Genomic DNA, 17,423 nt, shown 5'->3' with positions numbered 1-17,423 from the left:
GACCACCCAGGGCATCATTGACTCCCCATAGCCCTCAGAATCTCACTGCACAGGCCAGCAGGAGATGTAGGTGTAAGCTGTCCTCCTGTCTCTGTGTGGGTTGATGTGCAGTGAAGTCCTTCCCTTTGCTACAACCCCAGGCCATGGTGTGCACATGCCTGTCTTCTCCCTGAGAGGCAGTGAGCTCTGGCTTGGCATCATACACACGGTGGGCAGATGTGCATTTGTTCCACCAGGGAAGCCTCTTTCTCTCCAATCTGTGCAGCATTAGAAAGTCATTGAGATTATAAATGACCTCAGCCCCTTCAATCTGGGTTTTCTAAGCCCTGTTTGTGTCAGCTGATTAGGGCTGTCATAACACAGTATCAAAAAGCTGTTGGCTTAAAACAGCAGAGAGACTCTCGGGGTTCTGGAGTGCAGAAAGCTGGGTCTCTTTCCATGGGACAGGCCCAGGGCACTGGTGGCAGAGCTCCTGCACAAACCCACACTGTCTTCACTTTCTGGAGGATGCAGCTCCCCTGGCTGAGGCCACATCCCCACAGTGACTATGTCCTTGTTCACATGGCCTCCCCTCTTCCATGTTAGATTTCCTGCTCTCTTATGAAAACACCTTTAGGATTCATCTGGTTAATTCTGGATCATCTCCCCATGTGAATATCCTCCATCACATCTGCCAGGCACTTTCCATACAAGACAGGCTAGCATAGCAGAGGACCTGCCCTGGTGGACCCACACTCAGTGACCTGAATGGTGAAGAACCAAGCCTTCATGTTCTCAAAACACTGTGTCTCCCTACCTGCACCCTCAGCTTCTCTCCTTCACAGTCACCAGTAACCTCACTTATCCAAGGGTCTCTGCACCCTGGAGGGGCCCACATAGGAAGAGCTGCTGAATGACCTGCCTGTCACCATTTCCATGCAGAGATTGGACACAACCAGCATGGCCCTCCACCATGGGGGAGATGTGGGTCTTACAGAGGAGATCCTGGGTTGTTTCTACCTGGACCCTGGATTGTCTTCAAGGATGAGGGGCCTGCAGGACTCAGGGAGGGAGCAGGTAACCCCTGGCTAAATTGACACCCACCTTATTGGTGACACATATGTTGTGGGCCAAGTGATGTCACTACACTTCCAAAGTACAAAAAGACTACAATGTTGGTTGTATTTTCTTAGTTAATTTCATGAAGTAATTTGAAATGCTTTCAGTGCTTGATTAGAATCAGATTTCTAGTCCTGCTTCATCTCATCAGATGGGGGAAATCTTTAATATAGGAATATAATACCCAAGTTTATGGTCTGGAACTCAAAAACCCATCACCTGTCCACCCGTCCCTCCTGTGCCCTTAGCTATTCTGGAGACTGTTGAAGATCCATGCCTCACTTAGTTCTTCCTTTATTCCACTCAAGTTGAAGTTCAGGGACTCACTGGACTCTCCTCTCACAGAGTCCTGTGATGAAGAAGGTCAGTGCACCGAGTCCTCCTGGGACACCTAGTTGCTGGGCTTCTGTCAGCTTGGCATCTACTTGGAGAAGCCTTAGAGCTGCCCCTCACTGTCATGGCAGCAGAGTGCACAGGGACCTCTCTACAGGTGTCCAGCAGGCTCTGGGTGACCTCACTCTATCTTCTGGAAAGGAGCTTGGGAGCTGCCAGCACCTTTGTCCCACACAGTGCAGCCTCCAAGGGATCAGAGGTTCATGCACCCCCTGGCCACCTCCATAGAGGGGCAAGTGGAGAGAGCCTGCCAGCCCTGCATGACCCTGGAGAGTAGCTTTGATTCAGGCCATCAGGTATGCAAATGAACTCCAAGGCCAGCTGTGCCTCTTTAACCCCTGAACATGAGTGCCAATTCCAGAGCACATGGACTTAAAACAGGTGCCCAGGCCCCCTGCCTTGTCTTTGGGTCCAGAGCAGCAGGTTCTGTGGACACTGCAGGATGAGCCACTTGGTCCACCTCTTCTGCCTCCTGGTGGCAGGGTTTCAGGGTAAGCACACTCGGGTGGAAGACATTAAGCTGGGAATTTGGCTGTAGGCCTAGGGATACTGTTTGTCAGTGTGCTTTTTAATGACAGTGTAATATGGTGAATTGTTTTCACTACTGGGAACCCAAGGCCAAGCCCCAGGGTGACAGAGAGACAGAGACAGGGAGCTTTGAACCTGCCTTGGGCCTCTCTGAGGAGATGGGGGCACTGTTTTTCTAACAATCCTTTATAGGATGCTGTGTCCTTGCAGGCTGCAGGGGGAAGATCACCCTGACTCAGTCCCCAGAGACACTGGCAGCCTCTCCAGGTGCCTTTGTCTCCATCACCTGTAGAAGCAGCATGGCGGTAGGTACCTCCAAGGCCTGATACCAACAGAGACCACAGAAGACTCCCAGGCTGCTCATCTTTGGGGCATCTGCCAGGGCTGCTTGAACCCCTTCCCAGATCCTGGCAAGTGGCTTAGGTTTTGACTTCTCCCTGTCCATCCACGGAGTGGAAGCTGAAGATGTTGGGGGTTTTACTGTCAGCAGCACTTCAGCCAGCTTCTTACAGTGACTGAGCCCAAGCAGAAATGTCCCCTGTGTGCTCCAGACCCTGCCCTGGTGCAGACACCTGCTCTCTGCAGGGGGCGCAGCCTGGGATGTGTGAAGAGGCCTTTCTGCAGATCTGCAGGTTCTCAGAGCTGTGCTTTCTGACCTGCTGAAGCAGGGGCAGGGAATAGTGTGCAACTCACATTCCACCCCAGGGGAGAGGTGCTGAGGGATTTATGAATGGGTTTCCATCATCTATCACTGCATAATAAAGCCCCTGACCCTCAGACTTAATGATGGTTCACTTCTTCCTGAGAGGCTGTGGCATGGCCAAGGGTCCTCTGCAGCTGTGCCTGGATGCTGCATGCAGCTGTCCACAGCAGGTTAGCTGGGCTAGAGCCTCATGCTGACCTCATCTACCTGCCTCACATTTGGATTTGCTTTCAGCCAGGGCTCCTGGGTTCTCCTCTTAATGACAGGCCAATTGGAGGAGTCGTGGGTGACTTCAAATGGTTTTTGTTTGTTTGTTTTATTTTGGTTTTCTGTCAATGTTCCTGAGCTCTTCTGCACAGCACCAGAGGCAGAGCACTCCTCCCCATAAGAAAGAGCCTGCTTACAGTTCTTAGCTAGCTCCCTGCTATGCCAGGGCCAGGCTGCCCACAGGTGTGGGGGTGGGGGTGGCTGTGGGCTGGGTGCTTCTCCTGCAGGTGGCCTCTGTCTCTCCAGTGGACAGCCTCAGTTTTCACATTCCAAGGGTAGAAGGTGGTCGATGCTGCAGGGTCAGCCCTGGGTTCTTGGGCAGTGTATCCTTCACACATTCGGCAGGTAAAACAAGTCCAGAGTTTGGAGTGGTCCTGCCTCTTCAATTTTTTGTAGTTTAAAAATTCTCAATACTTTCTTTGGTGGGTGGGGAGTTGTATGGGGAATAGAACTTAGGGGCACTCAATCTCTAAGCCACATCCCCAGCCCTGTTTTGTATTTTATTTAGAGACAGGGTCTCACTGAGTTGCCTAGTGCCTCACTTTTACTGAGGCTGGCTTAAAACTTATGACCCTCCTGCCTCAGCCTCCAGAGCAGCTGAGATTACAGGCATGAACCTCTGTGATGGGCAAGTAGGATCAATTTTATTTAAATATTTGAGGGGCTGAGTATGTAGCTGGGTGGTAGAACATTTGCTGACATGCAAGAGGCCCTGAGTTCAATCCCAACAGTGCAATATTTTAAATATTTCATAAAATCAATTGTGAAGCCATCGAATTCTGAGATATTCTTTAACAGATGATTTCTTTTCCTCCTTGTGTCCCTTCCTTCCTGAAGTTTTAGGAATGGACCCTGGGCCTGTCATGCACTAGGCAAGACCTCTGCCACTGAACTACACCCTGGCCTTTGAGGGGAGAGTCTCACTTACTGACTCCATCTCCTTCTTTATATTGCTCTATTCAGATTGTCTGTTTCTCCATAACTTATTCTTGATAGTTGGTTCTGTCTAGGACTTTATCCATTTTTTCTAGGTTATTCTATTTATTGTTCATTCTGTTCCCTTACAATCCTTTGAATGGTTGTTACTAGATCTAAATTTTCTCTTTTATTTCTAATTTCATTTGAGACGCTTTTTAATTTAATCTAATCAACAATCTGCCAATTATATCTATCTTTTCCTAAAACCAATATTTAGTTTTGCTTATTTTCTATTGTTGTTCTCATCTCTATTTTATGATGATGTTTGTAACGTCTGTTCTTCATGGTAACACAGGGCTTAGCTGGACCATCTGGTCTTCCTCCCCTGGATGTAAAGCTAGCTGTTTAAACATATTTCCTGTTTTCAATGAAGGTAGCTACTGCTGTAAACCTTCCTCTTTGAACAGCCTTTGATGCACCCCATAGGCTCAGGTGTGTTGTTAGTATTCTCATTTGTCTCAGCACAAAAACTTTCATTTCATTTCTTCTTTGACCATTTGGTACTTCAGGATGATATTTTAAAATCTGCACCCATTTGTGATTGTGCTACAATTATTCTGTACTGAGCTCTAGTTTTATGGTATTGTATTAGGAGAAGACACTTGGTGATTTCAGTCTTCTTAAGTAGCCATGACGTGTTTAGTTGTCTAACATATGCTCAGGAGAATGGTCCATGCTTGATTGAAAAAGAATGTGTGTTCTGTTGCTGTTGGAAACGAAGTCTGGTAGATGTCCATTGGTTCCATTTGTCTACAATGGTGGTTCCTGTCTATTCATTGCTGAAAGTAGGGGACCCATGTGCCCTGGTATTATTGTATTGCTGTCTTCATTTTCCTGTGGATCTATTAATGTTTGCATTCTATGATTATTTGCTCCAATGTTGGGTGCATACACACTCATAATCCCAACTTCTTGATGAACTGGCTCCAGTGTCTTCTGTAATGACCTTTCCTTTCATTCCCTGTTCAGTTTTGTGCTGAAGTCTAGTTTACTTGCTATGACTGCTGTGGTCCTACCTCTCTTCTGCATTCTGAGAAGAGTTGCTATTGGAAAGTGCATTTTAACCAAAATAATGATCATCCTCAAGAGCACCAGTGAGTTCAGGTTGTATAAATTAGTGTCACTGAACATAATAATGTGTTACAGTACACAAGCCCAACCATATTGATAGAGGATGTAAAATATATGTTAATTTTTACATGTATTAATAATTTTTAGTTAAGCTATATCTCAGTGTACTTAGAGAAAGGAGAATCAGAAGGCAGAGTGACCACAGAGTTTTACTGTGAGGACAGAAAGGGAGTGCTGTTAATGAGCATCCAAGAACCCTCTCAGGCAAAGAAAACACACTCTAAAGTATGACAGTGCTATCAGAGAAATGGTTAAAAAATGTTACAGAAAACAAGAAAAAGTTAAGAAACAAAATCTATTAGCTTCTCAAACAAGGGATCACACCGGCCATGAAAATATGCTCAAATAATCTGGGTCTTTTCTGCTGCACAGCTCTCCCAAGAGGTATACTATGCATTTGCTCCGAGAATTCCCCTTGCCCAGGGCACCTAGCATCTCCTCTAAGCCACATGTCAACACAGAGCCACTTTTTCCATCATATCTAGAAGTTGATATTCCATGGGATTTTGGAAAAAAAAGATCACATGTTCATATTAAGGATTAAGCCATGAGATCAAGTAACTTGTTTTTTTTACTCTTTCTTAAAAGGAGCATGCCTCATTCTAACTACAAAATCTTACACAAATAAGAACCAGAATAATTAGGGAAGATTTTATCTCATAAGGCCAAGAAACTCCTCTGGGATAACAGGTGGACATCAGCAGGAACTGAGCCCCCAGAACACCAGCTCTGCAGCTGCCAAGCCGCGTCTGCCCCACCCTTGCTGATTTGCATGTTTCCCCAGAGTCCATTTCTGCTTCTCAAAGTCCTTGTGAACAGGCCTCTTGGTGACCCTGGGCAGCAGGGGCCTCAGGAAGGGCCCATCTAACCATGGGTGGCCTGGCCACACTCTTCTGCCTTCTGCTATTCTAGCATCCAGGTGAGGGGAGAGCACAGTAGATAGCCTGAGCTGATGGAGTTCTCTCCTCTTTTTTTTTTTTTAATTTTTTTTTAATATTTATTTTTTAGTTTTCGGCGGACACAACATCTTTGTTTGTATGTGGTGCTGAGGCTCGAACCCGGGCCGCACACATGCCAGGCGAGCGCGCTACCGCTTGAGCCACATCCCCAGCCCGAGTTCTCTCCTCTTAGTGTGAGATGCTCCCAGGGTTATTTGCATATCTGGCCACAGTGCTCTAAGGTTAGGGGACCAGGACAGCCAGGTCTATTGGAGGAAATGGAGTGGGACACATTTGACAACAGGAATGCTGTTTCTTCCTTCCCAGCTTCCAGTGGGATCCTGGGGCTGATGCAGTCACCAGACTCCCTGGGTGTGTCTCAAGGACAGAGCACCTCCATCACCTGAACTGTCAATGAGAGCATTAGTGACACTCTAACCTGGTACCAGCAGAAACCAGGCCAGGCTCCCAAGATTCTCATCTATGAAGCTGATAAGTGATGATCTGGCATCCCAGATGGGTTTGCTGGGGTACAGTCTCAGACTAAATTCACTCTCAAAATCAGCAGGGTAGAGGCTGAGGTTGCTGCCAGCTCTGACTACCAGCAGGACTCTGCTGTCCCTCCCACACAGTCACAACCCCATGCACAATCCCTCCTTCCAGGAATGGTACAGGGGGGGTCGCATGATGTCACCAGCTGCCCTCTGCCATGGGGCATGCTCAGAGGCACTGGGTCTGGTCTGGTTGAAAGCACTGGCTGGGCTCATGGTAAAGGCCTGAAAGGGACATTAGACTTCTGAAAGGCCATTCAACTACCACCACCATGAGGGACACTGACCAGCAGCACACACTCCACAGCCAGTGGCCAGGGACTGAGATTTGGAGATTGCTGGGTGTTGAAACCACACTAAGGGCTCACGTGTCTAGTGACTGATCTCTAGTAATCCTGTACAGATGTGGCTTTGGAGGTTCTCAGAGCTCAGCTTGCTTCCTGTGTTGGCAGGAGGAGATGGAAACCGACTCTGAGGCTCTGGCTTAGTAACTCCCACTCATGCCTTCATTTAAAGCCAGATGCAATTAAATCCAGAAAAGCACACGTGTTGCCAGTAAGTGAATGTAAAGTGACCAGCTGGGTGAACATGAATTTTCTGCACCCCCTCAGCCACTGCTCCGTGGGGGATACAGGTGTCTCAGCCCCTCACAGGCCCTCCTGCTCCTCCCACTCACCCACCCACCTCCACTTCCCATCAACACAGGTCAGATCTCCAGGAACTTCCTGTCAGTGGACCTCCTGGACATTCCCTTTGGCATCTTGCTCCTTTTAAAAAATGTTAATTAATTTATTTGTTTTAATGTGACAATAGAATGTATTTATGCACTTTGATACACATAGATGGGATATAACTTCTCATTGTTCTGATTGTGCCCTTGTGGAATCATATTGGCCATGCAGTCACATATATACATAAAGTAATAATGTCTGTTTCATTCTATTATCTTTCCTATCCCCACATCCTCTTCCCTTTCCCCCATCACTTCCCTCTACCTAATCTAAGGTAGAGTTATTCTTCCCTAGTGCCCCTCACCTTATTGTAAATTAGCATCTGCATATTAGAGAAAACATTTGGCCTTTGGTTTTGTGGAATTGGTTTATTTCGCTTAGCATGACATTCTCTTTTTTTTAAAGCAAGGAAGAGAGAGAGAGAGAGAGAGAGAGAGAGAGAGAGAGGATTTTAATATTTGCCAGAATTTTATTGAGAATTTTTGCATCTATGTTTATGAGGGATATTGATATCAAGTTTTCTTTCCTTGATGTGTCTTTGTCTGGTTTTGGTATCAGGGTCATATTAGCCTCATAGAATGAGTTTGGAAGAGTTCCATCCTTTTCTATTTCATGGAATACTTTGAGAAGTATTGATGTTAATTCTTCTTTGAAAGTATTATAGAACTCAGCTGAGAATCCCTCTGGTCCTGTGTTTTTCTTGGTTGGTAGGCTTTTCATGGCATTTTCTATTTAATTACTTAAAATTGATCTGTTTAAATCATGTATGACCTTGTCATTCAGTTTGGGTAGGTCGTATGTCTCTAGAAATTTGTCAATGTCTTCAATATTTTCTATTATATTGGAATATAAATTTTCAATATAGTTTTTAATTATCTTCTGTATTTCAGATATGTCCATTGTGATATTTCCTTTTTCATTTTGTATTTTCATAATTTGAATTTTCTTTTCATTAAAATGGCCAGGGGCTTACCTATTTTATTTATTTTTTCAAAGAAACAGCTTTTTTGCCAATTTTTTCAATTATTTCTTTTGTTTCAATTTCAGCTCTGATTTAATTATTTTCTGTCTTCTACTGCTTTTGGTGTTGATTTGTTCTTCTTTTTCTAGGGCTTTTTTTCTTTTAAGGAATGAACTTCATGCAATGAACTTTCCTCTTGTGTCCCAGAGATTTTGATATGCTGTATCAGTGTTCTCTTTTACCTGTGAGAATGTTTTTATTTCATCCTTGATTTCTTCTACTATCCATTTATCACTCAATAGTGCATTATTTAATCTCAATTTGATACAGTAGCTTGTATTTTTTATTTTATCATTTATTTCTAATTTCATTCCATTGTGGTCTGATAGAATGCAAGGTATTATCTCTGCTTTTTTGTACTTACCAAGAGTTATTTTGTGGCATAATATACGGCCTATTTTAGAAAAGGAGCCATTTGCTGCTGAAAAGAAAGTATATTTGCTGGTTGATGGATAAAATATTGTGTATATGTCTGTTAAGTCTAAATTATTGATTGTATTATTTAGTTCTATAGTTTCCTTATTTAGTTTTTGTTTGGGAGATCTGTCCAATAGTGAGAGAACTGAATAAAAGTCACCAAGTATTATTGCATTGCAGTTTATTTGGCTCTTGAAATTGAGAAGGGTTTGTTTGATGTATAAAGATGTTCCATTGTTTGGGGTATAAATATTTATAACTTTTATGTTCTGCTTATATACTTTCCTTAAGAAGTATGAAGTGTCCTCCTTTGTCTCTTCTGATTAACCTTGGTTTGAAGTCTGCTTTATCTGATATGAGGATGGAAACCTCTGCTTGTTGACACAATCTGTATGAGTGATAAGTTTTCAACATCCTTTCACCTTCAGCCTGTGGATGTCTTTGCCATGAGGTGAGTCTCTTGAAGACAAGATATTGCTTGGTCTTGCTGTTTAATCCAATCTAGTAGTCTATGTATTTTGATTGATGAGTTTAGGCTGTTAACATTCAAAGTTATTACTGAGATATGGTATGTATGCTTTGTCATTTTGATTTATTTCTGGTTTTTGATTTGTCTTAGTTTCTCATTTCTTTTGATGTCCCTTTAGTGTAGATCCTCCCTTTGTTGGTAATCACTTTTTTTCTTCACTTTATCCTCATGGAATATTTTGTTGAGAATGCTCTGTAGTGTAGGATTTCTTCTTGTGAATTGTTTTAATATATATATATATATATTTTATCATGGAAGGTTTTCATTTCATCTTCAAATCTGAAACTTAATTTTGCTGGCCACAGATGCCGCTGCCATGCCCAGAGATCTCTTCTCTGGGCATGGTCTATGCTACCTCAGATGCTACTTCCACGCTACCTCTGTAATCACTGCCGCTGAACCTAAGGTATCCTGTCAATAAACTCCACCTGCACTGCTATGCCATTCCTGTTACCTTTGATTCTACTGCTGCCAGGCTGAGGTTGCCTGAATATCTTCTTTCTGGGTGATGCTGCCCTTACAGCTGCAACCCCCTGTTGCTGCCCCAGATTCACCTGAAGCTGACACTGCTTCTGTCCCCAGAGATTGCCAGGTGATGCTGCCCCCACAGCTCCAGTTGCAGCTGCCACTGAGGCTGACAACAACCACCGCCCTACTGCTGCTATGATGGCCTAGAGGACTGCTATAGGGAGACTCCAGGTTTGGTTGCACGTGGCTACACTGATTTTGGGACACCAGCCAGGGCCTGGGGTCTGGGTGTTACCACCACAAGAGCCTCTGTCTGGGGATTCCAGTTGGGACCTGCAGGTTCAATGTGGGGTTGCCTGTGGGTTTGGAGGAGCCTGGGGTCTTCCTGCTAAGAGTGCTGGTGGCCCTTACTTGCTGCTGCATCTCGGGGTTGCTCCTTTTCATGAGTGTATCCCTGGTGGCCTCTCTGCAAGTAGGAGCAGCACTGAGATCTTGGGCAAGCAGGTGACTGAGCCTGAGGTATCTGAAGCCCAGATTGGTGGAATAGTGACTGAGTTTCCAATGGCTGATGTGGGTTTGATGATTTTGAGAGATGTCAGAGACAGGGATAAGACACTGTTGAACACTGACAGAAACAGGTCAACTTTCCAGCAAGACTCATTTTATTTTATTTCTTGATTCATTAACATCTCTACTATATTTGTTACAGAATTTTTTTATGCACCAGTGTGTGGAGGACAATGATATATGAATGGTGTTTTGTATTTTCATTGTATTCTTATGTCTTTAATTTTTTCTCTTTGTTCCTATTCTTCTACTTTCTTGTCTATTTTCTTTCTAACTTTTCTCCAACCAACAACCAATCTCTATCAATTCCTATTCCTTTCTTCCTGTGAATTTTTTCTTCTAGCTTCTCTCTTCCTTTCTTGCAAATATTGTGTACTACACTACCTCTGTACTCTCATTCACCATTTAAAATTATAAAACATTTTAACAAATTTTCTATTTATACTATATATAGTTATTGAACTCATCATTTTGGTTTAATGCTAGAAAGCAGTAGACACCTTAGTGGGAGTTATTAGGTTTAAGGACATATATTGTCTACACTGGGTGCTGTTGATATTGATCTCATTATTAAAAGTGAGGCACTGGAAACCTTCAGGATCACTACAGGTCTACAGTGTAGAAATTTATGCTGCCTTAAAGTTATACTTCTATATGGCAAAACACACTAACAACATATAAAAATAAAAGGGGGAATAAAGTGTCCCAAACAAACCAAGATGCTTCAACAAAAGAAGCCACTGATACATAGTAGAAAAATGTCTAAGAAGGAGTTCAGATTGTTCATAGTTAAATTGACATGTGAAGTAAAGAATAGTATAAGGAGTGAAATCAAAGAAAATATACAGGAAGTGAAAAAAATCAATAAAGAGTTAGAGATTGTAGGGAAAAAAAGCAGAAATCCTCAAAATGAAGGAATCAGTAAACCAAATTATAAATTCAATAGAAAGCATCACCAACAGACTAGACCACTTGGAACACAGAACCACAGACAATGAAGACAAAATAAATAATCTTGAAAGGAAGTTTGACTGTGCAGAAAAGTTGGTAAGAAGCCATGAAAAGAACATCCAAGAATTATGGGATAACATGAAAAGACTAAATTTAAGAGGTATCAGAATAAATGAAGGAGCAGAGATACAAACCAAAGGAATGCACAATCTTTTCAAAGATATAATAGCAGAAAATTTCCCATACCTAAATAATAGAATGGAAAATCAAATACTAGAGGCTTACAGGACCCAAAATATACAAAATTACAGCACACCCACATCAAGACACATTACAATGAGAATGACTAACACAGAATAAAGATAAAATCTTAAAGGCTATGAGAGGAAAATTAAAATAACATATAGGTAGAAACTAATTTGGATCTCAACTGATTTCTCAACCCAGATCCTCAAAGCTAGGCAGTACTGGAATGGTATATTTCAAGGTCTGAAAGAAAATTAATGCCATCCAAGAATTTTGGATCTGGCATCTTGCTCTTTTTGATATACATGTTCTTTGAAGTTCACCTGTGTGGTGGGTATGGTAGCAGTTTGTTCCCTTTAACTAAGGATAATTTCCTATTATATCAACATGTCAGTAAATCTTCATGTTAATGAGTTGGCATAGGTTTGAGACTGTTGTTAATGTTTTAGGGACATTCTTGCAACATCCTTGGTAGACGTGTGCATTCACTTGTCTTGAGTATATTCCTAGGTATGAAAGTGGTGAGTCAGAGTTTTTCTGTGCAGTTTAGCTTCAGTGAACACTAAAATAATACAGTGATATTTTCTAAAATAGTGAGCATGTTTGCAGTCTACCAACCTGTACCATACAGAAAAGTTCCAGTTGCTATAAAACCTCCTGAATAATATTTGATATTGTTAACTTCGTGAAATTGTATCTATATTGGTACAACTTAAAATGCTATTTATTTCATGAGCAGTGAAATTGAGTAATTTCTCATGTCTGGATATTCTTGAATATCCAGACATTTTTATATTTTCCATTAGGAACAGCTAATGATCAAATTAAATCATTCTCACGTTTATGCTTTCCTCCATTTTGATATTTTCCATTAGGAACACAGCACACTTCTGGGTGTGACTGTGAAGGTATTTCAAGAAATTTTTGTCAGGTTGAGGGAAGTGAGTCAAAGATCCAGCCTGAATATGAGCAAAATAGTAGGAGAAACCATCATCTCTTCTCTCTCCACTTCCCCACTTGACCAAGTGCACTGACCCACTTGACCACTGTTCCCTGTGAGTGCCAAATACTAGGTTTCTTAGATTTTGAATGTGAACTTGCACTAGTGAACCTTCAGGGACTTTCAGACCTAAGGATACAAACAGGGGAGCATACTGTGCATTTTCTACCCCACAACCCCCACCTTCTTGTACTGAGTAACTACCAGTTTCCCCGGTTCTCCTGAGTGAAAATAGTCATTGGTGAACATTTCAGCCTGTGTGACTTTGTGACTCAATCTAATATTCTACTACACCTAAATATTAGAGGTACATATGTAGACATGTATTTGTGTGCATGTATATATGTATGTATTCTGTTTCTCTGGAGAACACCAACTTGTACACTGACAAAAAAAATTCTTCTTAAGATTTATAAAGACCCAAAGAACATAAAAACATCATACTACAGGAACACAGTCACATCAATGTTTATAGCAACATAATTCGTAATATAAAATTGTGGAACCAACCTAGATGCCCTTCAGTCGATAAATTGATAAAGAAAATGTGGTGTGTATACACAATGGAATATTACTCAGCAATAAAAGAGAATAAGCATTCTTTAATCCAGTCAAGGTGACAGCATAAATTGACTATCACAGTTAGAAGTATGCATTGTAATATCTCCTCTAAGTTGATATCATGCCAATTTGCTTTCTGTTTTTGAATTTTAAAATATTTTTTGAAGAAAAAATCAAACATTTGCATTCATGGGTTCTGTATCTTTGGATTCAACCAATAATATGTTGAACATATTTCAGAAAAGAATGTATCTGTACTAATATGTACAGACTCTTTTCATGACATTATTCTGTAAATAATATAGTAGAACAAAACCACATAAAGAGATAATTTAAAGCATATGAGGGATGGGATTTTCTACATCAGAATAATTAGTCCATAAGCTTTAAATTCACTCTCATAGAAAGTCTCAATCCACATACCACATGCCTGTAATCACAGCAGCTCAGGAGGTTGAGGCAGGAGGATGGTGAGTTCAAAGAAAGCCTCAGCAAAAGTAAATAAATCAGTGAGACTCTGTCTCTAAATAAAATCAAAATAGGTTATGGCTCTGTCGCCTCTGCCATAGCCATGAACAGCATCGGGGAGGCTTGCACCGACATGAAGCACGAGTACGACCAGTGCTTCAATCTCTAGTTTGCCGAAAAGTTCCTCAAGGGAGATGGCTCTGGGGACCCATATGATGACCTCTTCAAGAGCTACCAGCAGTGCATCCAGAAAGCAGTAAAAGAGAAAGAGATTCCTATTGAAAGATTAGAGTTCATGGGCCATGGCAAAGAAAAGCCTGAAAACTCTTCTTGGTATTAGCTGTCACCTTGAAAAAGGATTCCTATATCAGGAAATTGAAAACTCTGGATTTGGTCAACTAAGGCTGTGAATATAGCTGTAGGATTCAATGAATATAGGAGAAATTGTTTTATTTCTTCTCTATTGATGTTTTCCTCTCACTTGTAAAAGATGATGAACCACCACTCTGCTTTGAGATGATTTCTCACTTGATTTGGCATCTTCCAGAACCTCAGTGGGCTAAAACTGAACAGTTTCTTGGGATTATGGTTGCAATACCTGGTCTGAAATCAGCTTTAAATATATCTTGTATATAAATTATTGATAAACTAGTCAAGATGAGCAGGGTTGCCTGACTTCTTGGTTTTGCTGCAAAGGACATTAGGTACATTGTACTGGGGTCATTGTTCATGAAAACAATTGGTTAGGACTTCTTTCTTCTCTCAGGGAGCTAATGTTTTAAAAAGAAATCCAGGCACAACAGTTTCATCCAGTTTATTTTTATAACAGTTGAAAAAGATTGCTGGTGGCCTGGGTAAGCAAAGAGGAAAACATTCTTTTAACAGACAGTTCCCTGCCTTAAGAGGTGTCCAATTAAGACATGAAAGCTTCAAGAATGTTAAAATGAACACCATTTCAGAGCTCACAGCATAGTTCTGGAATTACATTACTTGGAGTTGCTATGGCAAAAGAACCCAAACTACAAAAATTTGTTATTGCCAGTTATCAACCCAAGTTAATGTATTAACTCAACCTGCATATCATGAAAATGTCAAAATGTTTCATCTGGTTAAATGGAGGAGAAAGGTGCTTTCTTCATTTGCCTTGAGTGCTCACCTTGCCCTATATATAATGCCCATAATCATTATGATGAAAGAAATTTTAACATTAAAAAAATAGGTCTGGAGATGTAGTTCTGTGCTTGAGTGCCCCTGAATTCCATCCCTGGAATAGAATCTTCCTCCTCTGAAAACTCATGAGCCCAGTCTTTACTGTCCACAGTTCCATCAGCTTTCTGGTCTATGAGTTTTCATCAGAATCACCCACTAAACTCTGCTCACAACAACCTAAAGCTTTTACAACTTGCATCTCTCTCTTTTCAAAATTGTGCCCACCAGTTCCAAAAAGTTTTCAAAGAATCTGAAACATGTGGTTAGGTTAGTCACAGCAACCAAAATACTTCTTGATATGAATTTTTGTTTTAGTCAACTTTTTCAAAATACCAGAGAAGAAAACACAGAGAAGGAAAAGTATATTTTGGCTCATGGAATCAGATGTCTTTGACAACAGATGGCTGACTCCATAGCACTGAGCCTAAGTTGAGACAGGACATCATGGTGGAAAGACATAGAGGAGGAAAGCAGCTCAGGACATGGACACGAGGAAGCAGAGAGAGCTCCTCTAACCAGGGACAACATATAAACCCAAAGGGACACCCTAAGTGACCCATCTCCTTCAGTTACACCTTGTCTACCTATAGTTGCCACCATTTAATCTGCACTGGTGGATTCATTCACTGATTAGGATAAAGCTTCCATTATCCCATCATTCCACCTCTAAGCTTTCTTTCATTGTCCTGTGCATGAGCTTTTGGGTGATATCTCATATCTAAATTGTAACAGTGACATTGAGTGCCTATTCAAATATTTGGTGACCACTTATACATCTTCTTTGAAAAATTGTCTCTTCATGTCTTTGGCCCATTTTAAATCATGTTTTTTTTGTTTTTGTTCTTGATTTTTGCTGTTGAGTTTTGTGAAATATTTAGATATCTTGAATACTAATTAATATTTGAAATTTTTTTGTAAATATTTTCTCTCATTCTCTAAGTTTCATCTTCCTTTTGTTATTTCCTTTGCTTTACAGAATTTTTACTCCCACTTGTTTTTTTGCCCATGGTTTTAGTGTAAAATCTGGAAAGACATTAATAAAACCAATGTCAAGGTACTCCTCCCCCATATTTTCTTTTAGGTTTTACATTATCAAGTCTTATATTTAATTATTTAATAAATTTGAGTTAAATTTTGTATATAGCGTAGAACAAGGGTCTAGTTTCATTCTTTGCATGTGTGTATCAATTTTTCCCAAAACGATTTTTTGATGAGATTTTCTTTCCCCCACTGTGTGTTCTTAATGTTTTTGTGAAAGACTGGTTGACCATTTATGTTTAGGTTCATTTCTGGGTTTTCCATTATATACCAATGTCTTATATATCAGCCACTTTTGCCTGTACCATAGTGTTTCCATTACAGTTTAAATTCAGGAATTGTGATGCCTCCAGGTTGTTCTTCTTTCCTGAGATTGCTTTGGCTCTGTATGTTATTTTGGTAATCCACACAAATTTTGCTTCAAAAATACCACTGGGCTTTTGAGAGGGATGACATTGAACCTCTATCTGACTTTGAGTAGTATAGGTATATTTCAATTCATGGACATGGGATATCCAGTTATTTTTGTCTTCTATAATATCTTTACTTAGCTTTCATTAGTTTAATGTATCAATGTTCTCCTTCTGTTATGGTTGTGCACATCTGTTTCCTGTTTGAAACTGCCTCATTTAGGTTGGAATTTATCCCCCTCAGCTCTTCTAGAAGCTGCATTATTTTAGCTCTTACCTGTACACTATTATCCTCTGTTAAGTATGTTTACTGATAAGATATGGGTGAGAATATCTTTCTAAACTCCATTTAATTTTATTTTTACACCCAATTGCTCTTTGCAAATTATTAAAAAAATGAAAAAAAATTCCTCATGATTCTCTTTATTACCTTTGTTAGAAATGAGGTGACATTATATATTTAGCTCCACATGAATTTCCAGAGGATTTTTGTATATCCACTGTAGTTGTACCTATAATTCACTCTTACAGAAGAAATATATATATGAATACATATATATATATATATATATATATATATATATATATATATATATATAACTTTACATATATATGGTTTTACATAGACGTGTGCATGCACACGTACACACACACACACACACACACACACACATTCTTTCCTACTTTACAGGGAAAAAAATACTCAGGCACTGTACATCCTGGGCAAATGTTCTTAAATGTTCTATCACTGAGCTATATTCCCTACAATAGGTTTTAAAATTGAAAATTATCAGTATTCTTTCTTCTTTAAATTTTTGTTATCATACTAGGTCCTTTGATTTTCCTCATAAATTCTATCATCAGTTTATCAATTTCAGGGAATAAACTGTAGACATTGATTTGATTGGAGTGTGTGGATGTATGTCTAAATTTTGGGAAAAAATGATATCTTAATAATATCAAGTTTTTTACTCTATGAACATGATAAAGCATTTATATAAATCTTCTTTAATCCACAACAGGTGCTGTATATACTGACAGAGCGTCCAGAGACTTTGTAAAATTATTACATGTTAAGATTTTTCAGTTAGGTCTTTACAAATTTATGCACAAAATATTGTTATTAAAATATAAAAATACTTTACTTCTTTTTTTCAAAATTTGTGCCTTTTAGATCCTTTTTTGCCTTGTGGAATTTGCTAGGACCTCCAATAAAATAA

At 40.5% G+C, this 17,423-nt stretch overlaps 1 pseudogene; it reads left to right on the top strand.

Moving 5' to 3' along the window:
• The first annotated feature begins 13,649 nt into the window (after nucleotides 1-13,649).
• On the top strand, nucleotides 13,650-13,886 carry LOC114105548 (TP53-regulated inhibitor of apoptosis 1 pseudogene; annotated as a pseudogene).
• Nucleotides 13,887-17,423: the final 3,537 nt, after the last annotated feature.

Source organism: Marmota flaviventris, chromosome 14 (genome assembly GCF_047511675.1).
Source record: "Marmota flaviventris isolate mMarFla1 chromosome 14, mMarFla1.hap1, whole genome shotgun sequence".
NCBI classification, from domain to species: domain Eukaryota; kingdom Metazoa; phylum Chordata; class Mammalia; order Rodentia; family Sciuridae; genus Marmota; species Marmota flaviventris.
Note: the sequence above shows the minus strand (reverse complement) of the source record. Positions and strands in the feature narration are given on the sequence as shown.